Source organism: Callithrix jacchus, chromosome 17 (genome assembly GCF_049354715.1).
Source record: "Callithrix jacchus isolate 240 chromosome 17, calJac240_pri, whole genome shotgun sequence".
In the NCBI taxonomy this organism is placed as follows: Eukaryota; Metazoa; Chordata; class Mammalia; order Primates; family Cebidae; genus Callithrix; species Callithrix jacchus.
In genome coordinates, this window is record NC_133518.1 from 44,747,412 (window position 1) to 44,773,978 (window position 26,567).

Genomic DNA, 26,567 nt, shown 5'->3' on the forward strand with positions numbered 1-26,567 from the left:
TAAGGCAAGGGCCTTAACCATGTGGCACACACACCACATTGGCTGATGATAGTGACTGCCTTCAGCCTGCACAAACACACAGAGCTCCCCTTAAACCTCACACAGCAACAGAGAGGTTAGAACTCAGAGACTACTGGGAAACTATAGGTTCTGTGGCTCCAGCTACAGTCTGAACATCAAAGCGTTTGGCAATAGATAATTCTGCCAGAGAGGAAAGGTTTACCAGCTAGTCATGAGCCTGCCTGGTGTCCTATCCCACAGCTCTCCAGTCCCCACTTGGGAGAATCGGGTACTAGTTGCTGAGTGCCCAAATGAGTCAGACACTTGTCTTGGAGCTTTGGGGGTCTGGGGAGATTATGGTAGAAACCAATCTTCCTATTTCCCTTTAAATGTCCTATTTCCATCTGTACACAGAGAAAATGGTTGGTAGGCTTGGCCAGATGTGTTGGGGGTGTGCTCTGTCTATTCAGAGGGACACTTTCTTATACTCTAGGTAGCATGATGGTGTAATTAAACTCTATGAGGTGGGTGTTGGAATGACCATTTTTCATAGACAAGGAAACCAAGTCTCTCCACATGAGAAACGTGCTCACAATTACCCAGCTGCTAAATGGAACGATTTCTATTTGAGGCCACCAGGCACCTGATGGGCCTGTCTGACTCCTTCTCCTACAGCCTGGCTAGAATGCTGCCCTCCAGCCACACCTTTCCCATGCTTGCTCTCCTTCTGTACTGCCACCCCACCTCCACTCATGCCAAAGACCTGCATCCCCCACGTATCACTGGGCCATTATTGAAGCTCTTCTAAGACCTGCTCTCTAATATTCCTAAAAGCTCAGCTGAGGTGCCATTTTTCTTCTAGAACACTTTCCTGGACACCCCACCACCACCACCAAGGCTGAGCTCCCATGAGCTCCCGTAGTGCCTGTGTTTCCCTTTATCTTGGCTAATCAATGAGTGTCATTATCCTTTACTTCTCTGTGCCCCTTGAGACTAAGCCAGGTGAGATTCATTCTCTAGCTCAGAGCCTAAACCAGGACCTAGCTCAACAGGGACTAGGAAAGAAAAGAGGGATGAAAAGAGGAAAGAAAGAGAGGAAGTTAGGGAGGGAGAGGAGAAAGAAAGAACGTTGGGAGACCTGACCCCCAAGGGTCATCATGCACTCCCCTTCCTATCCTAGCTAGTCTGACTTCCCCCACCACCACCACCTGACCCTCAGATCTGACAAAGACAGTGACTTCTTTCTCTCCAGATCAGGACACAGATTCCCAGGCTAGGGCAGTAAATTGACACTGCAGTCAATTTTTAGTCTTCCCGAAGGGCTCGATTTGTTGGCTGGTGATCTGCAGTGAATTTGTAATCACAGATCAGCTACTCCCCATTCCCTTGTCCCTGACAGGTCTTGGTGCTGTGTGCTGAGGGAACACAGACTCTGTCTGACGAAGGTCTGCAGTGGAACTAATCAGGAAGGAAGGATTGCTGATTAAGCCTCTGCATTGGCTGCTGAAGCCTCATGCAAACATTTTCATATAGTAACTGTCCCCTCGGTGCTGGGGACAGTTCAGAGTTGGAAGCATTAGAGGTGGAGAGATAATTTGCTCACACTGGGCTGCAGGGGCCTCATGGCCACTACTACCAGGAGAGGCATGGAAGCTCATGATACAAAATTTGGTTGGGGGCCAATGTGGATCTAAGACTTCCCAATTTATAAAGACTTTTCTGTTTGTGACCTAATAAATCCTCACAGCAGACACATAGGAGGTGATCCAATGAAAGTGTTTTTGTTTGCTTATTTTTTTAGTGAATGCTTACAACATGCCAGGTACTCTACACATTAGCTTTACAAACGCTATCTCTTATGTCCATAGCATTTAGGAGATAGTTTCTCTTATTTTACAGATGGTATGTTAAGTCCCTTGCCTAAAATCACACGAAATGTGTGATGAAAGTTCTGGAGCATAGATTCGGGTTTATCTGCTAACAAAGACCATGCATTTGACCCAGTTGACAAGCAATATGCCCATTTCACTGATGATAAATTAGTATATGGTAAATTCAAGGCAGAATTTGAGCAAAGGTGCAGAGAAATGAGTGTAGGCTCTGAAATCAGATAGAATGGAATGTAAGTCTTGGCTCAGCCACTTAGAAGATACACAGCCTTGGGCAACTTGCTGAGCCTCTGTTTCCTTAAGTGTAAAACAGGGATAACAGCACCTGTCTTTCAAGATTGTTCGCTGCAAAACCCTTCAACATGCTGTCTTGAGAAAATAAAAATATTCTCACCTTGACCAGCTGCTAGATTTCTGGAGCCATCAGTCTTTAGAACACTATGAGCCGTTGTCAGATCAGGTTTTCCCTATGTTAATTGTTCATTCATTCAAAGGTCACAGGGTAAAAGAAATTACTGTTGCTAAGCCCTTACCACATTTCAGACACTGCACTAGGTGCCTTCACATGCTCAACGCTGGCCTACAAAGTTGGGATTTTTATGCATTTTACAGGTGAGGAAGCTGAGGCACAGAGAGGCGAGGTGATGGGCTCAGGTCTGGTCTAGGGCAGAGCCCAGTTTGTTTGGCCCAGAATTCTTTGCTGCCCATCCCACCTGATTTTTCATAGCAGTCAGTTGCCTCCCAGAAAACAGCCTTTCCTTATTCAGGGCACCTGCTCTTTCACCAGGAGACAAGGCCAAGCAAGTCTCACCTGTACACGTTTGGCTGGATTTTAGGCAGCACGGCTCTACTAGGTAAAGAACTTAATTATTTGGCCTTTGATTTTTTACTTTCACCAAAATAAAATGCATTCATCACGTAGGTAAGAGTTTTTTCCATCTGTTTGCAAATATTATTTCGCCTTCTTTGTACTGAAGGGAATGTACTTAGGAGTAAAAAAGAAAGGGGAAAAAGAAAGAAAAAGAAAGGAAGAAATTACAATGAATAATAGACTTCGGGACAAAATTACAGAAATACTGCAAGTTCTGCATTAGCTGAAAAATTGCAGCCATTTCATTGTGAGAGTAAAGCTATTTTCTTTTATTTTAAAGTGGATCCTTCACCTTCCAAAGGGCTAATTATGGTGCTGCCTACATGTTGTGCTCATAAGCTCCAATTCCTTCTTTTCGTTAACCACAATGGCAAATAACTAAATTGTGCCTGCTCTCTGGAAGCATCTTCATGACGCCTCCCATAGCAGACGGGAGGGACGCAGCAATGACTTGTGGCATGACTCAGTTCATGTTTTCCGTAATTGAGCCCACTAAAGACCTTGTCAGAGGCCCCTCCTTCAGCTCAGCCCAGAGAAATTTATAAATAATGCAGGTGGGCAGCAGGAACTGGGAGGCCTGGGAGTGGAGAGGCAGGGGGAGGGCAACTCAATGGCTGTTAAAAGATAAAAGCCCTAAAATGATGTTTATGGAGAGTTGAATGACATGAGAGAATGTTTGAAATATAATACTTAGAAGAAAAAGCAAGATGTACAATGTGTGGACACTATGATTTCAACTGTGTAAAATATACATGTACACACATATATTATGGCATTTTACATTACATATATATGTCAATTAACAGATGTCTTTAATATCCTAATATAATAACTCAACCCCAAACCTCACAGAAAGGTGGAAATTCAAAGCATCCTCCTTGATATTTCAAGGACACCCTGAGAAAAGGAGATTCCATTTTTCCAAGGGCAGCCTCTTACCTCTTATTCCAACCCCTCCTCTTGGCTGTCAATCTCCTTGAGAGATCTCAGCCACAACCTTTTGTGCCCTGCTCTTCCCTCTAAGCGGCTTAATCCCTCTCAGGACAAGGACCCCTCTCCTGCATTCCCCATGGCAGCAGCAACGTGAGGCTGTTTTGTGAAACATCCTTTATCCTGAAATGCTGAGAACAATAAAGTGGAGGCTGCAGCACTGGGCAAGAAACACTGGGAACCAAAAATCTGGCTTCAGTCTCTGAAGTGAATTGGGTGCGCTGGGCCCAGGCAAGCTTTGCATGGCGTATCGTTACTGAGGAAGCAGGTTATGTCTGGTGTGCAGTTTCCTGTTCTGCCATGTGTGTTTGTGTGCGTGTGTGTCTGTGGGGTGTGTGTGTGTGTCTATATGTGTGCGCCTGCATGCCCATGAGCACATATGCACATTCCTGTTTCTCTCTGCCATTGGAGTCCCTACCTGTGTCCCTTCCTCTCCATCCCTCTCTGTCTTTATCTCTGCCAGCCCCTCTCTCTCTATATCCCTCACTTTCTCCGTACGTTTAACTCTATTTTAGACAATCTCTTCGGCTTCCCACCATGTTCACATCTTGTCTTTTCCAATCTCTAGGGTCCCAACAATGGAACATTCCTTCCTTGTTGCTGTCAACAAAAGACTAAAGAACTTCTGCGTGATTTGATACAGAGAATTCTGAAAACTTTTGCTTCGAAGTCTCCCATCCAGACTAGCCAAGGAGAGCAAGGGAGGGAAGCTAATAAGACCATTAAGGTGTCTTCCCAAACAAATGTTTTCCTTGCCCTTCTGCCCATATTCAGAAACAGCTGCAGCTTTAAAAATAGCATGCTTTTATCTTTTGAAGGAAATATGCCAAAGTTTTAGCACTGGTTGTCTTTGGGCAGCAAGAAATTGTTTAGTGTTATTTATTTCTTCCTATTTTTCTGAATTTTCCAAATTGTCCACAGCAAGCATGAACTACTTTATCATAGTAAAATCTCTGAAGTATTATGCACCTGCTAGGTGTCTGATTTAGTCTTCACAATAGCCCTAATAGGGAGATATTAATAGGCCCATTTAGAGGTTCAGAAAGGTTAGGCAATTTGCTCAAGGTCACACGAGCAGCAGTGGAAATCAAACTAGACCTCAGGCCCTGAGCCACTAAATAATACTGCTTGTGGAGATGCCTGTCCTCCATTTCATCTGCAGGTGCAGAGCCTTGCACATACCCGAAAGCTCACTAGATCAGCTGAATTTTCTTGCCTGACTCCTAATTGTAAATGTAAGTGCTTCGGTACGTTATGATTCACGTTAGCTTTCCCTGGGAGGGGATACTATTTTCTCACCCCATTGACATCAGATTTGGCCCTGTGACCTGTGTTGGCAGGGGGACTGTACAGGCTTAGCCTGCTGAACCTAAAAGTGGCATCTGACTTGCTTATAAAACATGGAAGAAAATGACATGTCACTTCTGCACAAAAGTGGTAGGAGCTAGCTATGGTTTTCCATGTCCCTTTCTTCCTTCTGCCATAAGGCTATGTCTCCAAAAAGATCAGTATATAAATATGGAGTGAGCAAAGTCACAGTTAACCCATGATAGAAATGTGGCCTGGGAAAGAAATAGACCTTCGTTTTTCTAAGTCATTGAGATGTGGAGGTTGTTTGTTACCAAAGTGTGACTTAACCTAAGCTGGCTGACTCAATATACGTAAAAATGCAAATGTATAAGCAATTACTAATACATCTCATACTTCCTCTTCTTAGAAGAAAAAAAAAAATAGGAAAGTGTTGACCAAGCATTCGTGTGAAATTTCACTTATCCTTTCTGCAAATGATCTTGGAAAAAATGACCACCTCCTCTAGGGTATATTTCAGTAGCATGCTCTCTTGATGGGGCAGGTTGTCAAAATCAGTCCCAGTCATGGGCTCTGGAGCTGCCCGAGGAAAGGCATGGCAATTAATGTGTGGCTCTAAGTTATTATGGGACCACATAGAAGGAAGCATTCAGCCTGCTCTCCTCCTCTCAAGTGCCACTGAGTTCTAACCAACCACAGCCGCAACTGGTGGCTTGAGGCTCAGGTGCCATCTGGGCAAAGCATGAAGCAATAAAGACTGACAGAAGGGATGCTTGGGGGGAATGCAGCCAATTACCACCTTTTGGTCTGAGATCCAGAGAGACACACAGCCTTCGCAGACAATCTGGGCTCTTCATGCCATTAGCAAAGCTACCTTCAATAAAAGAATGGCAACTTAACCAAAAACTTCAGGCTGAGACTAGAAGAGTAGCTGTCATCACTAAGGAACAGGCAGAAAAGAAAGCGATACTGCTTCTGCCACTGAATGAAGCAGTCAAGTGATTTTTCAAGGAATCCCTGGGGGGTGGACATGATCATCTAGTCCCTAAGTGACTCAACTGGCAGCTCTGTTGCTGAAGAATCTTTATTCAATTTGTTCCTCATGATTCTTGCATTCTTTCATTCTTTCCTTCACTCGGTGTGTAATTCACCCATTCCCTCACTTGCCCAGCCAGTGAGTACCCTGAGCACAGCACTGGCCCAGACATCTCAGCACACAGAGTGCAGGCAAGTGCGCAGGGCAGGACCCAGTGGGCGGAGGAAAGAGACAGAGCCAGGGTTTGCAGCCGAGCCTTTGTTACTAGGTATGAGAACACAGCAGTGAAGTCTTCATGTCTGGCGATTATTTTAGGTTTGAGAATATGGAAAAAAACCTGTTCATCACTACAGACATCACCCTAACCTGCCCCACTTTGTCAGAAAGTTTGGCACAGAGCTGCGAGGCATCTGCTGGGGACCCAGACCATCCCATGGGCTCCTGTCAACAACTACTGGTTGGTCGAAGGTGTGGCTTACACAGAGATGTGCTGCTCAAATCTACCTTCAGAAAAGGACTTGCTTCCCGGGTGGGAGGAGTGCGATTTTCTGACAGTCTCCAGCTGTTATCTTCTCCAGGGTCTGCCTCAAGTTTTCAAGCCAAGGCCATTTTCTTCTTTGGCCAGCTAGTGACTAAGCAAAGTGAAGGCACAGAAGCCTGGCCAGTTCTGCCCGATACGGGACTCCTCTCATGGGTCTGCATTATAGTCTGACGTCTCTCCTGTCCGATCCTGCTTCTGCCCTCTTTCTTTCACAGGTGTCACTCCCTATAAACCCTTTGCACCTTTAACTCCATCTCAGCAGCTGTTCCTGAAGAAACAAATAGGCACAGAACACAGGAGGAAAAGTGGGAAGAAGAGAAGAAGGAATAGGCTCCTCTCGTGCCAGGAGCTCTGCAGTTTGAGAGTGGGTAACGTTTCTTGCCAGCTCCTTCTGAGAAGACAGATCAAAGTTATGGGATCCAACTTTGCCTAAGGAGTCCTATCATCTCTTTGTAAAGTTGCCATCTGAGGCAGGATAGCACCAGTTAGGAGACACTAGGTTAGTAGGGAAGATCAGCATATGGCTCTATGGCCCTACGAGACCATCTGGGTAGACGGAACATGGCCACACTATTCTGACGGTAAGCATTAGAGACAAATACGAAAGGGCCAGTGAGACCCTAGGGGACTGTTGCAGATCAGGGCCTTGCCGAGGCAGTAAAGATCAACAAGGTTTTGACACGGGGACATGGAGTAGGAAAGGCTGCAAGGAGGAGCAGGTGATATTTGATGTGAGTTTTGATGGGTAAGCTCCCAGGAGACACAGTTATAAACCAGGGCTCACAGCCCACTCAATACATGTGTATTTAGAAAGCTAAGCATGCATCAAGGTATCACAAAGACGTCTCTGGACACAGCAATAGAAACTGACTCTGGCTAATGTAAAAGCAAAGGAGATTTGCAGGAAGGCCACCGGGGAGCTGAAGAACCAGGCAGGGGAGCAGAGAGAAGCCTGGAATCTCTGGAGCCCTATGTGGCAGGAGTCCTTTTCAACAATTCCACCAGGGCACCACTGTGAAAATGGATGAATACCACAATTTTTAGTGTCGTAGTTTCATTGTTCATGATTCAATTTCTAAGGAGAGATACAGTGTCCTCCCATTCACTTGGTAGGGTTTGATGTCTTAATTAACAGTCCTAAAAAGAAAGTATGCACACTCCAAGAGGTAAGAAGAGAACCAGGAGAATGTAGGTCACAAAGACAAGGGAGGAGAGGTTTCTATGAAGGCAATAGCCAATATCATCCAATGCAACCAACAGGTCCAATAAAATGAGGACAAATATTTACCCATAGGAGTTAGTAATCAGAAAGAGTGGCTTCAGTGTGGAGGTATAAACAGAAGCTAGATGATCTGGGTTGAAGATTAAATGAGAGGAGAGAAGGTGTGGGCAGACAATTCCTTTGAGAAATTTGAATAAGAAGACAAGGTAAGAGATTGGTTATTACAGAGGTCATTAGATAAAGGGAAGAGTCTTTTAGGATAAGGGAAACTTGGCCCTCTATATAAACTAAGAGAAAAGAGCAGAGAAGAGGTTAAGGTAAAGATACAGAAGAAAATGGCAGTAACAGACAAATCGCAGGGGCCGGAGGAAGAGATTAGGGCCTAGGCAAGGATCTCCTTTACACTCTATCTTTGACGTAGTGTGCTCCTTGCAGTTTAGAATGTATTATACCTCACATTTCCTTGCTCTCTTGTTGCTTGAGTATGATTTTAATCTCCTGATGATTAATATTATTTTATTTTTATTTTTTGAGATGGAGTTTTGCTCTTGTTGCCCAGGCTGGAGTGCAATGGCATAATCTTGGCCAACTGCAACCTCTGCCTCCTCAGTTCAAGCAATTCTCCTGTGATGATTAATTTTATGTGTCAACTTGGTTGGGCTAAGGGATGCCCAGATAGCTGGTAAAACATTATTTCTGGGTACATCTGTGAGGGTGTTTCTGGAAGAGACTAGCATTTGAATCAGTAGACCAATCAAAGAAGAGTCACCCTCACCAATGTGGGCGAGTATTCTCTAACCTGCTGAGGGCTGGAACAGACCAAAAAAGACAGAGGAAGGGCAAATTCGCTCTCTTCTTGAGCAGGAATATCCATCTTCTCCTGCCCTCAGACATCAGAGTATCTGATTCTTGGACCTTTAGAAACTTATACTAACATCTCCCCTCCCTGCCCTAGTTCTCAGGCCTTCAGCATCAAACATGAAGTTACACCATCAGCTGCCCTGGTTTTCAGGTCTTTGAACTCAGAATGAATTATGCCATGTGCTTTCCTGGCTCTCCATCTTGCAGATAGCAGATGTGGGATTTCTTAGCCTCCACAATTATGGGAACCAATTCCTTGAATAAATATCCTCATCTATCTGTCTATCCATCCATCCATCCACCCGATTGATTCTGCTTCTCTGAAGAACCCTGACTAACATAACCTCAATTCAACCATAAGGTCCTTGAAGACAGGAAGCATGTCTTTGTAAGCAGAACAGGAATGGGGCTGCATGGGAGACTGAGAGACCAGAATCCTAGGACTAACTTGTATTATCAGATTGTGCTAGGCTGATAGCTAGAGTGGCTTGGCCAAATAGCTTTTTAATTTTCTTATAAAATAAGAAGCGTGGAGGTAGGCAGCTAGAGCTGGTTCCGCAGCTCCACAATGTATGTAACATATCAGACTCCTGTTCATTCACTTAGCCATCTTTAGCAGGTGGCTTTGGAGTTCACACTTGGAGCTCACCTCTAAGACTCATGATGGCTCCATGGCTTCTGGGCTTATCCCCCAATTCTAGGCCAAAAGGAAAAAGGAGGAGGGGAACAGAAAAGTCCTGTGTTTGCAAAGCGAAGTCTTCCTAGTAATCCCAAGCAGACTCCTATTTGTTTCTCATGGCCATCTCTAACTGACAAGAGTCTACCACTCTAAACCGAAGTGGGGATTGATTGTGCTCTGGCTTCTCTGCATCCCTGCCTTCCTCCTCACAGCATCCTTTGGGTTTCCTTTTGGGAAGCTGCCCCTGTCCACTATGGGAGTCTTAGTAGAAGAGTAAATGCAGATGCTTTCCTTTCAACATCTGCAGCTGAAGGAGTCTACCAGCACCTTTCCGAGCATAGCCAGAAGAGTGTGTACTAATCTTGGCCAACCTGAGGGCCTCTCCCAAGACTCTGACTAATGGGCGAGTGAAGCAAGGGTGTAGGAAGGGTCTGGAGTTTAATCATCTATCCCTGCAGCAGCTTCCTGACCAGATCGCTTCTACTAAGAGATTATCCCCAGGGTTTTCACTTTCCAGCTTTTCAGAGCGGCTTTCTCCCCATCCCTTCCTAAGCCTGGATCTCCAAACTTTCTGTAAATTCTGAAGGCCTAATCCTGCCAATAGACTCCCTTCTACTGAGTCACAGAGACTGTTTCAATTGCTTCTAACAAAAAAGCCCTGACTGATACTTCAAACCCGCCACTGGTCAGCTCGGTGTGAACTTGAGAAAATCATCTAACCTCTCTGGGTAATCTCCTCATCACAAAAGGATGGGTTATTCCTAAAGTGTTTTCCATTATGATTTTAACCACCTCCAGAAGGCCCTCTGTGTGCCAGGGAGGCCCAAATGGACATCAAAACCTAGATTAGGGTTTTAGCAATAGGGGTAAAATATAAAAGCTCCATTAGGAAAGGCAGCTGATAGCACTGGGGTGCTGCCACTGGAGTACTCCTTGGGCAATTAAGCCCAGGTAAGCACCAACCAAAACCCACTCCACTGCTTTTGGCACCAGAGTGCTATGTTTTCATTAGCAAACAGGCACTGTTTAGTGTCTTCTTGCCATAATTATAAGGGTCCACTTATAATTCTGTGCTTTCAACTATTCTTAATTATAGGATTTCTTAATTGTGCACCATAAAACATGTTTTCAGGGGGAATCTGTTTTCCACTTTAAAGCCTCTCCTGCAGCAATGTATTTGCCTTACAAAACTTCAGAATAACAGGTAGAGGCCTCTGTAAATTCATAGTCTGCACCTTCAAGGAAAAATTACTTTGTTAGAATAGCCAAGTGGCCCCAGTTTGGCCTTATTTTCTAGCAAAAACTCATTACTTCACTGCATTTAAAAATCCATGAAACATTTCTATTAACCTCAGTGTGTGAATTGTGTGACTGCAGAATGGGTTAAAAAAAAAAAGTAAGAATCAGGAATACAATATATGCAGAAAATGAAAATAAGTGAGATCTTAAATATTTGATCAAGGCCTTTATTTTCAGGTAACCAGTTACCACCTTGGGCTCTCAAATGCCAACAGAAGCCACAGAATACTATTCTGAATTATTAAAGTGACTAGGAGAACCTTGTTTCTTTTTACCATTTTTAAATGAGTAAAAAGCTTTTCAAGCTAAACTTTGCCTAAGTTTAACACAGACATTGGGTCAAATATAAAAAAGCAAAAGTTCTCAGTCTAATACTCAACCTAAACTTTGCTTAAGTGTTTAACACAGACATTGGGTCAAATATAAAAAAGCAAAAGTTCTCAGTCTAATACTCAACCTACAATTATAAATCAGATTATACAATACAGCTCGGCCATTTCATTTTATTTTTCTCTCTGTGTTCCAACAATTTTTTTTATTTAAGAGGAACCTAACCTAGATTAGTTGAAAGTCTGCATTCTAGAATATTATCTGTATGTTTAATGAATATATTTTTCATTTGCTCAATTCCACTCATTCATTCATTCATTCAACAGATATTTATTGAATATCTGGCGCTAGGCACTGTCGTGGGTGTGAGGACATATCAGGGAACAAAACGTATAAAGATTCAGCCCCTCTTGAGCTCTACACTTCAGCCAAAGAGACAGATAATGAGTAAAATATCCTCCAATGATAAGTAATAAGTACTATAAAAGGGGTTGTATGGGAGTGTTTTTGTTGGTTTGTTAGGTGGAGCAGTCTACTGAAAGCTAATGAAATGGGAAAGTTACCCTAAGAGTTAGGAGAGCAGCACCATGGCTCTGGGTGCAAATATGCCCAGTGTGCACAAGGAATGGCAACAGAGTCAAGGAAATAAGAGATGAGAATGGCCAACAGTGGGAGCACTTGTCAGGGCAGAGCCTTGAGGGCCTTGCACACCAGCGGGAGAACTTGAGATTTTATCCTAATTGTGGTGGAAGCCACTGGAGGCTTTTGAACAGAGGCGTGTTATAAACTGATTCATGTTTTAAAAGTATAATTTTAGCTAAATAGTAAGTATAGCCCAATGGATCCAGGTCGACAAAATGGAGGTTTTCTAGTGAGGACCTGCTCTGATGCCTGTATAAGGAGGATCTGACATGAGCATTGTCTGTTCACTGTTTGTAAGAAAACACCTGGCCAGGTGCAGTGGCTCACGCCTGTAATCCCAACACTTTGGGAGACCGAGGTAGATCACCTGAGGTCGGGAGTTCGAAACCAGCCTGGCTAACATTGTGAAATCCCATCTCTACTAAAAATACAAAAATTAGCTGGGCATGGTGGCGAGGGCTTGTAATCTCAGCTACTTGGGAGTCTGAGGCAGAAGAACCACTTGAACCCGGGAGGCGGAGGTTGCAGTGAGCTGAGATCATGCCACTGCGCTCCAGCTTGGGCGACAAAAGCAAAACTCGATCTCAAAAAAGAGGAAAGCACCCACTGGCTGAAGTAGTTGCAGTGACTGAAAAGTTTGTCTTCTTTGACCATTTGAAAAGTCCACCAGTCTCCCTTTTACATTTTTTTTTTTTACCCACTCAAAGTTTGCTTTTCCTCCGCGACCCCTCAGAAGTCAAGGTAAGAATGGTTTTATCCAAATGCAAAGGCTGCCCCAGGCTACAGCCTCATCACAATCCAGACACAAGCAAGTTATCCAGAAGGTCCTCAGGTCCATCCCAGGACTGTGACTCTCAGCCATCTGCACACTGCTTCCTGCCCAAAGAGCTCCTCCTAAAACTTCATCAGCACACTGTTAGGTGACAGGAGGAAACTGCAGAAAAATGTTATAGTCAGATCTCATTTTAGTAATGGCATTTTTATGCCTAGAAATAATGTTTTAAATGCTCAAAACTATGAGCTAACTGGTCAGTTCCAGCTTTTTTCTCTGTAGAGACCTGTCTTCTGCAGGTGGGTGGGATGATTCCAAGGCATGCTCTTCACACTGCTTTCCAGGGTTTTCCCCTAGAAAGCCCTATCATCTATTACAGTAGCTGGCTTAATAATTTTTTATTGCACTCCCCTTTTCTTCCCTGTATTGCTTCTTCATTTCTCTGCTGGTGTTCTATGTACCTCTCAAATAACTACTTGCATTAGAATTATTACATCAGGATCTGCATCTGAGGGACTCAAGCTGAGACATCCTCTATGTAAAATCTTCCTCATTCCTGAAGTGGCATTACATGGCCACCATCCTTGAGCCATAATGGCATATAGGATCCAGGAGAAAGGAAACTTACCAATAAAGGGAGATCTGAAAATATTATTTCCGTCATACCCACGATCTGGTAGTCTTTTTGTGAGCTTAAGCAAAGTACATGACTTCAAGTAGGTATTCCCCCTTCTAAAACATTAGGAGGCAGTTGTGTCTCCAAAATGGATTTCTCAGCCACTGGGTCTCCCCACTTAGGTTAGGTTAAGCTTGGCTATTACGTGAGGTTCTTACCTTCCAGCACAAGCGAACACTACTTTAAAAAAAAATTATTTCCATAGGTTATTAGGGAACAGGTGGTGTTTTGTTACATGAGTAAGTTCTTTAATGGTGATTTGTAAGATTTTGGTGTACCCCTCACCCCAGCAGTATACACTGCACCCAATTTTCAGTCTTTCATCCCTTACAACCTTCCCAGCCTTCCCGGCTGAGTCCCCACAGTCCACTGTGTCATTCTTATGCATCTGCATCCTCATAGCGAGCTCCCACTTATGACAACATATGATGTTTGTTTTTCCATTCCTGAGTTACTTCACTTAGAATAATAGTCTCCAATCTCATCCAGTTGCTGCGAATGCCATTAATTCATTCATTTATTCTTGCCTAAGAAACAAGTTTTCCTTATAGACCAAGCTTTAGTCTTCACTATCTCAGACAAAGGAAGCTTCTCTTGCATGAGGAAGTCGTTGTTCAGCCTCTTCTCTGCTCTCTGTGTGCAGGTTCTCCTCCTAGGCCTAGGGTCCTGACTCAGAATGACTCTTCAGCCCACGATTTTAATCTAAGGGCTCCAATCAACCTGTGGTACCACATGCTACACAAAATTCTTAGAAATCCCTAAACTTTCTCATGAGCCTCCCACCCTTCTGGGAAGCAAACCTATTTGTCAATTAGAGAATATACAAAGATGTTAAGCCACTTAATCCTCCCCAACACTCAATGTGGTAGGGGTTGTTACCTCCCATTTCAGGAAAGGCAACTGAGGCTTGGGAAGGTAAAGAGACTTGTCCAAGATCACCTTGTGGAGCCACATTTTACACCACAGGTAAGAGAAACGGGATCCGAGAGGGCATGGACACTGTGTCTTCAGACTGAGTGGGGAAGTATCCTTTACCTGGGTACTTACAGGGTGCAAGCTGCATGCTCCCTGTGCTGATCCACAATGGACAAATTTATGGGCCTCCTAAAAGTGTAGACAGTGCACCTGTCCAGCCAGCCTCATGGGTGCACTGTGAGGTGCTGGTGATAAGGGCAGGCTTATAAAACGCTCTCCATCCTAAGGTGAGGACATGTTTCTGTGTCTAAGAAACGCTGGAAATTTAGTGTACAGCAATCACAAAACCTTGACATCATCCTTGATGTCTCTCGTTTCTGCACACTCCAATTCATTCCATTAAGAAACCCTGTTGGCAGAATCTAGTGAATCTTGTCCTTCGAGGCCTCTCCCTGCTAGGCTCCCATGAGCCCTGGGGCCTTATGGAGAGTTCTGAGTGGGCAGAGGAAGCCAGACTACATTAGGGAAGCAAATTTGTGACCCAAATTGCCTAAGGAGGTCTCAGGGGATAGGGACCCCAATCTCCAAGGCCTCAGGACTCTGTTATGATTTTTCTCTTTCTAAATAAATGTTCACTGGCAAGCCTTGCTTCTGTCTTCTCTTTCTAAAACAGCCCCCCCTTACCCTCTCCCCACACAAGTGTGTAAGCTTCAGGCCCCAGAAAACCTTCCCTGCTTTGAGGTCTGGCGTTCACGAAGGCAGGGCTTGAGAATAGAGGTGTAAATTTGTCAGAAGGGAAGCAGGGGCCGCTGAGAGAGTAAATCCTCATATAACATGGCAGAAAGTCAATGGATAAATCAAGAAATCGCTATGTAAGCTTCTTCTTCTTCTTTTTTTTTTTCCCCCCGACAGGCGGGTCACCACCAGAAGAAATAAACGGAGGAACTGTTAAAAAGAGCTGTGATGGGAGGGAGCGAGAGGTGGCCTGTTGCTTTCATTATAAGCAAATCTAGATAATTTTATTTCGCAAAAAGTAAGTGGGCGTTACTTTCATGTATTTTTTGTCTTTTAAAAAGAAAATTAAATAAAAATACAAAACAGAATACAAAACCGGAAAATAAAAAGCAAACACGCACGCGACACAGAAGAGCCTCGACTATTGGGAGCCAGGGGGCGGGGGCGGGGGCGGGGATGGGGAGAGGGCGGGGCTTAGGGGCCAGGGGCGGGACCAGGGCTGGGTCTCCGTAGGGCCCTTCCCAGCGAGGGGGCGGGACGTAGGTTTGTTTTGCCTCAGACTCCGTCCGCTCTGGGCAGCCAGGGGAGCGCAAGGTCAAGTTCTCCTTAGGCCCCGCCCCCAGCACGGGCAAGACGCGGGCTAGACCCCTGGCCTCCCGGGCGGGAGGCAGACTTGAGTGCCGAGACCAAGTGTCGTTCCCTCCCGACGTCGGGCGCGGGACAGCTCGCTGACCAACAGCCCCGGCTAGGCCCCGCAGGTTCCCCAGTCCCACTCAGTTCCCCGTAGTCCCCCGCAGTTCCCCGAGACTCGCCGAGCGCCGTTGCTGAGCCCGGCGAATAGCAGGTAAGCGCAGCCTGGGGCCCTAGTCAGTCCGCTAGAACCTAGATAGCGGCTAAACGACCAGGCCCCTGTGACTCCCGGCCCCCGACGGAGTCCTGGGCGCCCCCGCTCGGGCAACTGGTGGCGGCGGAGTGTGGAGCATTCCGGGACCCCGCAAACTGGGGAAAAGCTCCGCGCTGCCTCTGCGCGCCGGCGGTTCTCGCAGAAGCGTATCAACCTAACCCCTAGCACCTCTTGAGCTATGACCAGGCCCCAGAGACATGGGTTCGAATCCTACCTTCAGCAGTTGTGTACTCAGCAGTTAAAAATATAAGCACCGTTTCTAACAAGTACTTAACGTGTGCCAGTCAGTGCCCGCTGCTGGTCTAATTGCTGGGGTTACAGTGGCGGGCCAATAGACGTGGTGCCCCCCCTCATGCAGCTCCCAGTCCAGTGCGGGAGACAGACACCAAATAGCGATTATGCAAACAAGTGTGAGCGTTAAAACTGTGGTCAGAGCTATGATGATGGAAAGTATAGGGTGCTGGAGAGCTTTTATTAGGGCCCCCAGCTACAAAGCCTGCTGGAACTAAAACTTTAGAGAATTCGGGGGCAGAGAACAATAGAGCAAACTTATTTTGTTGGGAGAGAATGTGGCTTGTTTGAGGAAAGGGGGGTTGGTGGGGCTGGCCTGCAGAGAGCTGGGGGGATGGCAAGTTCCTTTACCTTAACTTCCTCCTCTGTAAAATGGGACTGCTCCTACCCATTGAGAATGGAAACGTTGAATGTAAGTGACTTAGCACTGCGTGATGGGTGCTGGATGTTACTCTGCATTAAACATCCAAGGCTGGATATTGTTCTGTACTAAACACAGTGTGCCTGCCTCTCAGCAAGCTCACTTCCCCTCTCCTTGAGTCCTATTTCCTCCTCTATCAAATAAGGGGTTCTGAGTAGAATCTCTCAAACAGCCTGTTCTCTAAAATGATGACTGGTTTCATCATTCATTCTTGAAATATTTAACTGGAGTACACTTTACCCTGGCTCTGAGGAATCAGAAAGGGGCCCTGCCCTCCTGGAGCCCATGTCAGGTGGGCTAGGTGAAATACAGTGACAATTTCAGCCTAGCAGAGTCCAGAGGAAGGGGTCTGACCCTCTGGCCTTGCAGGGGAAATGGTCTTTGCCTTTGACCTGGTTCACATTTCTCAGAAAGCCTCCAGCTGGAGGAGGCCCTGAAGGTGTGATTCACACAGCTCCACTGAGAATCAGTCACTTCCTGAATTTCACTGGTGGTTACCAGCTTTCAGTGTCACCCCCTAAAATTGGACAGAAGACTTCCCAGAAGCACAACTATGCTGGTACCTTGCTGAGGACGTCCAACCTTGAGACCCTATGGATTTGGGAGAGCAGTTTAGGTTTCAGGAAACACCTGTCAGCTGCTCACTGTGTTTTGTCAGCTCAAATGATCCCAATTTCTTATTTGGCTCTGTTTACACCATTGGTGTAGACAAAGGAATTGTTCCATGAAAACTAACTGAGAGGCCCAGAGGGTAAGGGAGCACAAATGAGGCAGGAACCTGGCATCGTGTGAAGTGGTTAAAAAAAAAAAACAGTCGAGATGTTAACAGAGGGTGTTGGAGGGAAAAGGAGAGAGGGCAGCCCATGGTGCAGCCTCTATTTTCCTCTCTCAGACCATGGCAGGGTGCCAGCCCATGAGAAAGGAACCTCCAGGCTTGGTGGTCACAGACCTGGCACTTCCCAGCTCTGTGAATGACCCTGGGCAGCTTACCCACCATGTGAGTCTTGAGGATTGTGCAGGCTTAACAGGTGCTTGGCATATCGTTGGCCCTGAAGAAATATTAACTCCCACCCTCTCCTTCTCCTGAATGAACTATAATATGCATAGTTGTAGTATCTACCTCAGAAGGTTATTATGGGGATTTAATGAGGACCTAAAATACATAGAGCAGTGCCTGACATGTAGGAGGTTACTACTACTGTAACTATTGATATCTTTCCTTAGTCTGGCAAAAGTTGATGAAACAAGGCAGGGCAGCAGGGGGAGAGGGAGAGGAGTGAGGGCAGTTTGAGAAACTGTGCTGGGTGATTAGTCCAGGGGTTAGATTATCTGTTGCAGGGGTTTTGCCAGAAAGCAAGATCCTGGCAGCAGGAAGGAGTGTTCTGCATGATAAAGGCCCCTCAGCAGCTGCATGTCAGAAAGCCCCAGAGTTTGAATATCTGTGTAGACTCAAGCCAAAGAAAACATAGCAAAAGTTGGGGGAAACTAGGGTCTAAAAATGGTCTTTTTGATGATGTGTCTCTAACCAATGACTGAGCGGGGGTTCCCTGCTTGCAGACGCATCCATTTGAGCATGGTAACTGCCGGAGACTGGTCTAGCTCTTTGACCTGGGAGCCTTGGGGTCTAATTTTGTAACCCTTGCACGCAGCAGAATACCAGGCCAAAAAGGCAGGAATCAGTAATGAACAAATAAATGAACATAAACCCAAGAGGCAGATTCTTCACTCGTGTGTGTGTGTGTGTGTGTGTGTTTAAAAAAGGAATGTGAAGGTAGAGGAAAATGACTAATTTAAGCATTTGCTGAGGCCAAATAGTTTCACGTGTGTCACAGCTTAGTGGTGAACACCACAGTCTTGTAGTCAGATAAAATTGCTTGTGTGACCTCCCATGTATCACCAAAGTGCTCTAAATCTGTTTTTGCATCTTTAAAATGAGAATCATTGTACCTAATTCATAGGGCTGTTAGGAGCATGAAGCAAGATAGCATATGAAGCACTGACCTCAGTGTACAACGTCTAGTATGGTAAGTGCCCTGTCAATAATGGCTGCCTTATTATTATATTTATTAATCTTCCCAATGAGTTCCACTATGATGACAAAACTGAAGGCTGCAGGCACAGATGGGTGGCATTGATTCTGAACTCAGTCCCATCTGGAAGCAAAGGCACTTTGCAGACACTAACCAGACAGGTTGTGTGACACAAAATCAACTTTATGTGCATTTCATTCATTACTTAAAGCACTTGACTATGTGAAATTTTAAAAAGAAAAAACTGCAAAATTATAATTTATGTGCCTTTCAAGTTCAAGTATTTTATCATCTCAATAAATCTTCCATGCATCTATGTTAAACCACTTTGGGCTGTCGAAGCTCTTAAATAAAGTGGCTTGTCCTCACCAGTGTCTGTCTTTGCTCGTTTATCATGGTTCCCCAGTAAAGATGGACAGATCCCATTTTGCAGGGCAGGCCTCGGTATGGCAGCTCCTGCCCCATTGGTTTAGCTGTGCAGTTCCGCATGATGGTATTGAACAAACCACAGTGGACTCATGATTCCTTCATCATTGTGTCTCTCACATACACATAGGCCCATGTGCCACTCTAGGAATTAGGAATAGAAAGGCATTCTATTGCCAGAGAGAATCCGAGAAATCAGCTCTAGGGAAATCTAAGCTGCTCTGTAATAGGTTTTTGGGTGGAAGTGCCTAGGATGAGGGTAATCATGTGTCTGAAAGTCAGAACTCTCTGCTCTTTCCACCCAGGAGTGCTGTGTCTGGGCTGGCTTCCTGCCCAGTGAAGGCCTGATCTGCATCCCTGTGCCTCTCTGCTGTCCCTGCCTCTGGCCAGAGCTGTCCCTAAATCCAGAACCCCTGTGGCAGCTGCAGAGGCACACTCTGTTGCAGGGAAGCCTTCCAGAATCCACTCCTCAGCCTTCCCAGAGTACCAGTGGGTGGCACCCTGAATTATTTGTCTGCTGGACTGTGAGCACTTCCATAGCTCTGGAGTGTACTCCACACCATGCCTGGCACTTTCTCTCAATCAATCAATCTCTCTCTCTCTCTCTCTCTCCATTCCTTCCTCTCTTTCTTTGTTCTACAAATACTTCAGGCAATGTCCTGGGGATTCAGTGAGTCAAAATGACATAGTCCTGACCCTCATGGAGCCCACATACATCATTAGATTTAACAACAGAATTAAGCACATAGACACACACAGCAACACATTTTAAACTGGGTTAATTCTCCTGAAGGAGGAGCCTGGTGTGTCAGGGCAGCATGTGGAAGGGAGGAAGATAGATAAATTTAGTCAGTATCACTATAGATAGAGGAGTCCAAAGTGTTGGGTGGAGGCTTATGTTCATTTATTCATATACCCTTGAAGACCACTGGATGATATTTTTCTATAAATCCTGATAAGCAATGGTGTATGCTGCCAAGGTCATCCTACTGAGAATGTATACTTTTAAAAACAACTGTGTTTCAGCTTCCAAATGGGAGAATAATGCTGTGTTCCAATTTACCTACCCTTTATAGTTTCCAGAGTGCCTCCTAGGAAGTTGTCTGGTTAGATGCTCTGGTTCTCAGCATCCTATGTCTCATTTTGGGTGGCAGCAGCAAGCAGGGATCCAGCTCACCAGAGGGTAAATCTGGTGGCGTGGGCACTGGAGCCCTTTCCCTTCTGAGTGACAGAGTCCACCCGAGAGCCTATTTGTTTCCTCCTCCGATATTCCTGGGCACACCAGACTGAGGCTTCAGCACAGACTTTATCGTGTTGGGGCTAGTGGTCTACTGTCTGAAAGGAAAGAAGGGCACTGCTGACTGCTGTTGTCCAGAAAATAGGCCCATCTGTGTGCAGCTGTGGCAGGGTGAGCTGGCAGCGATTCTACCCATGCAGAGCCATACCATGCCAGCACAGTCCCTCATGAGGAACCAGCAGTTCTCCAGAGGGGCACTGTGCCTGCCTTCAAAACCCATCCATTTCCACTGAGAACTGAAGAAAACCACAGTAAAGTCCTGTTCAAAATAAGAGGTGATCCAAACAGCCTCAGGAAACACTGTCTATCCGTACTTGAATATTATTAGAGAGTTACTTTGGCCAGAGCTGTTGACAAAATACATCTCCAACCCCCGCCAGTCTCAGATGTACACCTCATTACCAGGGATGAGCTGCCATCTTCTCTGCGGCAAGAGAAGCCTGCATCATTGCACAGAGATTGGGAAGGCCTCCACGCTACTCTTAGTGGGGTGAGTTTGACTGCCCTGCCCAGACTGGTGAGGAAGGGCCATATTCTCAAGATACAGTTATAATAGGATTGTAATCGTGTGGCTCTTAGCCATGGAGAAGAGAAGTGGTTCTGGAAATCTCCCTTTCATAAAGGCTGACGCGTTGGCAGTATGTATGCCTCTCGAAAGTGCATGTTAAGTGGTGGATATTTATGAAAAGGGTTTTGAGGAGTAAAATGTGCCCATCAGTCAACCTGCAACTTTTTAGAGCTCCTAAGATGGTTTTAAATTAGAGCCAATCTTCTTCCTGCCTTCCCCCTTCCATCAGCATGCCCCCCTTTCTCTGCTTTCTCTTGTAAAAATGAAGTGTCAAGGCAGGACACAGCCCAGGGAGGAGGTTGGAACTGCCTTGCAGAAGCAGAGTTAGCATATTAAAGGCAGGTGTATAGGCGTTACAGCCTTGATTCTGGTCCTTCCCCCTTGTCACAGTGTCCTGGAAAGAGGAGAGTATGGAGCAAGGCTGACAAGCATGGCTCAGCCTAATTCCATCCTAACCGCTGTCATCAGCAGCTCTGCTATCACCCAGGCTGCTCGCTGAAAGGTTTACAACCAGAAAGGAAAAGAATGATGAAAACATGGGATGCAAACCAACCTGAATTTGGGCTCACTAAGTGGCAGATGGGAGTGAATGAATGTCAGTGTCAGTGAGGGAATCATACCAGGTCAGATAAAGAGAAACCTTTAGAAGGCTGGAAGTTTCTTTGTGAGCCAGTGATCATTAGGACAGAATGCCTGTTACATGAATTAGTGTGTAGGAGTCTAACTTGAAATTATTACTCACTTTCAGATGTTCATTTTAAAGATCAGTAATAGGTTTATTGTACAAGCCTCATACTTAGTATCAAAGACTGCTTTGCTTTCATTTCCCCATCTGGCCTTCTTCTGTGTAACTTATATGATGCTGTTGATCATTCTTGTCTTAATGTTTTTTTGTGAGAGAAAGGATGCACTGTCTGTTACTCATGTTGTGTTTTGCAAGTAATCAAAGGATTGTCGATGATAAAAGTATAGGAGCTGCCTGTCTCAGCTGTCACTGAAATGCTGCTACCTTTTGGCTTCTTCTGGGATTCTGCTTTAAGAAAGTAATCTGAAAAGTAGAAAGAGCCACTGTATAAAAATGCTCTCTGCATCATTATTTATAACGGTGAAAACTTAAAAGTGACCTGAATATGCAATATAGGAAGAGAACAAATTACAGAATACCAGGCTGATGGAATATTATGTAGTACTTAAAAATATGAAGATTAGTCACATAGGAAACCTTAACCTGCTCTGGGAACCAGAACACCATTACATTACAGACGTATTTAGGAAAACAGACTTCAAGGGAACCCTCTAAGGGGACAGGAGTTACATATGAACAGGGGAATTATGGATAACCTTTTTCATATATCAAGCTTTCTATATTGTTTTATTATTCCTATAGCTTTTTTAAAATCTTAAAATCAGCCAAGTTAAATAATGATCTTTCTTCAGTTTGCAGTTTTAGGGGCATGATCTTTGTGGCCTTAGCCTGAATTAAATCATCCAATCAAGAAAAATGTAAAAGCCAGACTTGGCTTCCTACTTCCATGTTTTCAGTCCAGGATATACTCTGGGTTTGTGGCAGAATGACTGGCAGATGTGCTCATCCTGGCCCTGTACACTTGGATTCTCAGGGTGTTTAAGTTAAAGAAGGCCACTGCCTCTCCCGGTCCCCAGTAGTGTGGGAGGAAGGGGGGATTTGGAATTGCAACCTTCAGAGGCCTTGTTGGTGACGTTTCAGCAAACTCTTTCCCCCAACCCAACACAGATAGTTAGCAATTGCTCAGGGTAGCCCTGTATCATTCTGGCTTCTGTCTTGCAGGCACTGTTCTCTAGTACCTCAGGAACTGGATATTAGTGTGTACTGCCAGCTCTCACTGTGATGGCCCTCTATCCGTGTATTCTTTGCTACCTAATGCTGGCCAAAGCCTAGTACATGGCCAATGGTATGTTCTAAATTAAACTCATTCAATTGGCTAAATATTGGGAAATTGTGACACAAGACAAGTACTTGAGTCTGAGTAGTTTATTTGGGAGTCGACCCCAGGAAGCACTAGCGAAAAGTAGGGAATTGAGCCCAGGAAGTGTACCATCAAGTAGATGACCAGCAGGAGCAGCTGGACTTTATTCCTGCTGGGGATCTCCAGAGCCAGTGTAGAACCATCTCAGAGTTATCCCCTCATGAGTCTGGGGGCTGGGTATACACGTACCATTTCCGTCACTCATTGGTTTAGCAATGAGTGTTCCTTGGGGGAAGTTAAGTCTCGAGTTCTTCTGGCAGGTTCCAGTCACCGGGTAAAACACTCAGGCAAAGAGATGGAGATGCTGTCAGTGGAAGTCAGGCTGGCTTGCTGTAAGATGATGAGGCCTGGGGCTCAGGGCATGGCACTAACAGTGTCTGCTGCACCCTTCTTCCCTTTAACACCATGAATGTTACCAGTGTACTAAACTGAAGATAACCAAGTCCACAATTCCCTGCTAAATCACACCCAGTTACACCACACTGAAGACTGCATTAAGTATAACCAACCCCAAAGGTTTGAGAGAAAAATCATGAATGGAAAACTTTAAATAAGAAAAACATTACCGTATTTCTTCCTAGTGAATTGGATTAGACTACCAAAATTTGATTTTAGTGGCAAAATGCCAGTTTTCTGCAACTGTACGGTTTAAGACCCAACACTTTAAAAGAAGGCCTGAGTGTGTCAGGTTTGTCTTTATTGTGGCAATGTTTTCTCCTCCCTTGTAGCTTGATTACTCCTGTTATTTTTCTAGTAGATTGAGATGATTTTAAGAGAAAATTTCATTAAGAGAAAATATTTAACCTTATTCTTGTATCAACCCATAATTAGATCTCCAGTGCCCTCTTTTAATATTAATGTTGGGTTTACTCACTGTACTCACTAATTCAAGAGGATGGTAGAAATTTTCTGTAGTTACAGCTTTAGGTGCTATGATATATATTTTGCAGTCATTGCTTTATATAGAAATACTTCTTCTTCAGTTAAAGACTTAGTAGCTCTTCATCAAAATATCTATTTACAAATGAGGCATACTATATGGTTGTGCTGACGTTTCAACTTAATTCACTCTAGAGTTTTGTGGCTCCCAATTCTTTTTTTTTTTTTTTCCCCCTGAGACAGAGTCTCACTCTTCTGCCTAGGCTAGAGTGCAGTAGCACAATCTTTGTGCTCATTTCAACCTCCGGCTTCCAGGTTCAAGGAATCCTCCCATCTCAGCCCCATGAGTAGCTGGTACTACAGGCATGCACTACCACACCTGGCTAATTTTTTTGTATTTTGTAGAGATGGGTTTTCACCATGTTGCTCAGGCTGGTCTTGAACTCCAAGGCTCAAGTGATCCACCTGCCTTGGCCTCCCAAAGTGCTGGGATTATAGGCATGAGCCACTGCAACTGGTGCCCCAGTAGATTTTATATGCTTTTCTCTGCTGTACATAGAAGAGAAATAACAGCAGAAATGTGGGGGCATAATACAGATTCTGGAAACACTCTCTATGTATTTATTAAGTCTACTGGAATATTTGTCACTACAAATGAAGGCCATACTCCAAGAAATGATTTAAAATTGTAAATCATGTAGTAAGTTCAATAGGATTTAATGGTTAAAAGTTCATATGCTTTGAGTTCTAGGCATTTTAGAATTTGTATAGAAAGAATTCAAGGTCTTAGTGTTTTAGATAAATGAAGCCATTTTCCTTTAAGTTATGGTCCAAGATGCATTCCTTAAAGACTGAGATGACAAATACCTGGTGTGTATGTATTTTTCCATGCCCTGTGCAGATGGCAGGCATCATTGACTGATACCAAAGCCTGAATTCTCCTCTACAAAGTTCTCTATGCAGCCAGCTGCTACAGTTCATCAGAATTAGTTCACTGGATGAAGTCTATGGACTCTCCGTGCTCTTAGGTATCTTTGTACTCATCCCTGCCATTTCTGGGAATGCTCAACAAAAAAGGTTATCATAGTTTCCCTTACAAAAAATTTTTTTAAAAAATGAATTCAAGAGGCAGCTGGTTTGTTCACCTAGTGCCTTTTTAGCCACCTCTCTGTTACGCAGAGTGTGGGTATTCTATTTGTCAGTGACTGATTGTCTCCCTTCCTTTTTTCCTTCTATCATGTGCATTTTGGTTTTCTTTCTTCATTTTCTTTAATGTTACTAAGAATATAAAACAGGAAGCCCCAGATTATTGGCTATTCTCTCTCTTATAAAGTTTGTTTGAAGTCATTTGTATAAATGGAAATGCACTGAGATTTTGATTCCCCCCCCCCCCCGACACACACACCTTCAGGAAGACTGCTCTGCTATAGATCACTAGCAACCTTTACATTATCAAATCTTACAGGCTTTCTCTGTCCATATTTTCAGTGCAACAGGTGATACCTCAGACTGTGCCTCACCTTTTGAACTGTTCTTTCTTGGACTTTCTTTTCTCCTTCCTCTTTGTTTCTTCTTTGATTTCTCTACCTGCTCTCTTTCCTCTGCTGGCATCTTTAGTGGACATCCCCAAGGTTCTTCCCTTGGGTTCCTCTTGTATATGCATTACACCTGGATAATTTCATTCACACACCTGGTTTTTAACCATCACCTTTGTATAGATACCTCCCATATCCTTATCTCTATCACATCCTCTCTCAATAACCCAGACCTTTGTGTCCAGCAGCCTGTTGAATGCTTCCTCATGTGGCTCCTATAGGCATCTGGAGTCAACATGTTTTGTTTGTTCTAGACTATTTCTTCTTTCACAAGGCCAGCTAAATACTTGCCCCCTCTCAGATTGTTTCTGCTACCTCCATACATACACCATTATGAGCTTGTCAGAAAGCTTCTGTCTTGGAAAATCAAGTGTAAGACAAGCGCACAAACCAAGAACTATGGCTTAAAATTTAGGGACTTAAAACAAAACAGTAAGTGTATTGTCTCTCACAATTCTGGGGGTTGACTGGGCTCAACCAGGCAGTTCTCACTCTGGGTCTCATTCAGAGTCAGTTAGATGGTGGTTGAGGCTGGAGCTACTCCAAAGGCTTCCTCACTCAAGAGAAACCTACAGAATGGGAGAAGGCATTTGCAAACTGTCCATAGGACAGGGAATCAATAACAAGCCTACATAAAGAACTCAACACAATAGCAAAAAAAAAAAGCCCAAATATTTTGATTTTTTAGAATGTGTAAATGATCCGAAAGACATTTCACAAGAGAAGACATACGAATGGCCAACAGACATATGAAAAATGCTCAGCATCACTAATATCAGGGAAATGCAAATCAAAACCACAATGAGACATCATCTCACCCCATTTAAAATGGTTATTATAAAAAAAGACAAAACATAGCAAATGCTGGCAAGGATGAAAAGAAAGGGGAACGCTACTACATCATTGATGGGGTGTATTAAAGGACAGTACAACCATTATGAAGAGCAGTATGGGGGTTCCTCAGAAAACTAAAAATAGATCTACCAGATGATCCTGCAATCCCACTGCTGGGTACATACCCAAAAGAATGGAAATCCACATATCGGGGAGATATCTGCACTCCCACGTTTATTGTAGCACTATTCATAATAGCCAACGCTTGGAATTAGCCTAAATGTCTATCAGCATGCCAACCATTCTGTTCATCAGTAAGGGAAATATGGTATTTTATACATAATGATATATTACTCAGCCGTAAAAAAGAATGAAATTCTGTCATTTGCAGCAACATGGATGGAACTGGACATTATGTTAAGTGAAATAAGCCAGGCACAGAAAGACAAATATTTCATGTTCTCACTCATGTGGGAGCTAAAAGAGTTGACCTCATGAAGGCAGAGTAGAATGATGGTGAGAGTAGATGACCCATCTTCAGCAAGGGTCA

At 44.4% G+C, this 26,567-nt stretch overlaps 1 protein-coding gene across 12 annotated transcripts in view; it reads left to right on the forward strand.

Moving 5' to 3' along the window:
* The first annotated feature begins 15,313 nt into the window (after positions 1 to 15,313).
* Positions 15,314 to 26,567, forward strand: part of NMNAT3 (nicotinamide nucleotide adenylyltransferase 3) — a 99,339-nt gene continuing 88,085 nt past the window's right edge. For all 12 annotated transcript variants that reach the window (XR_008477603.2, XR_008477605.2, XR_008477604.2 and 9 more), the window contains exon 1: positions 15,314 to 15,610. The gene's annotated coding sequence lies outside the window, so the exon portion shown is untranslated. The remainder of the gene's footprint in view (positions 15,611 to 26,567) is intronic.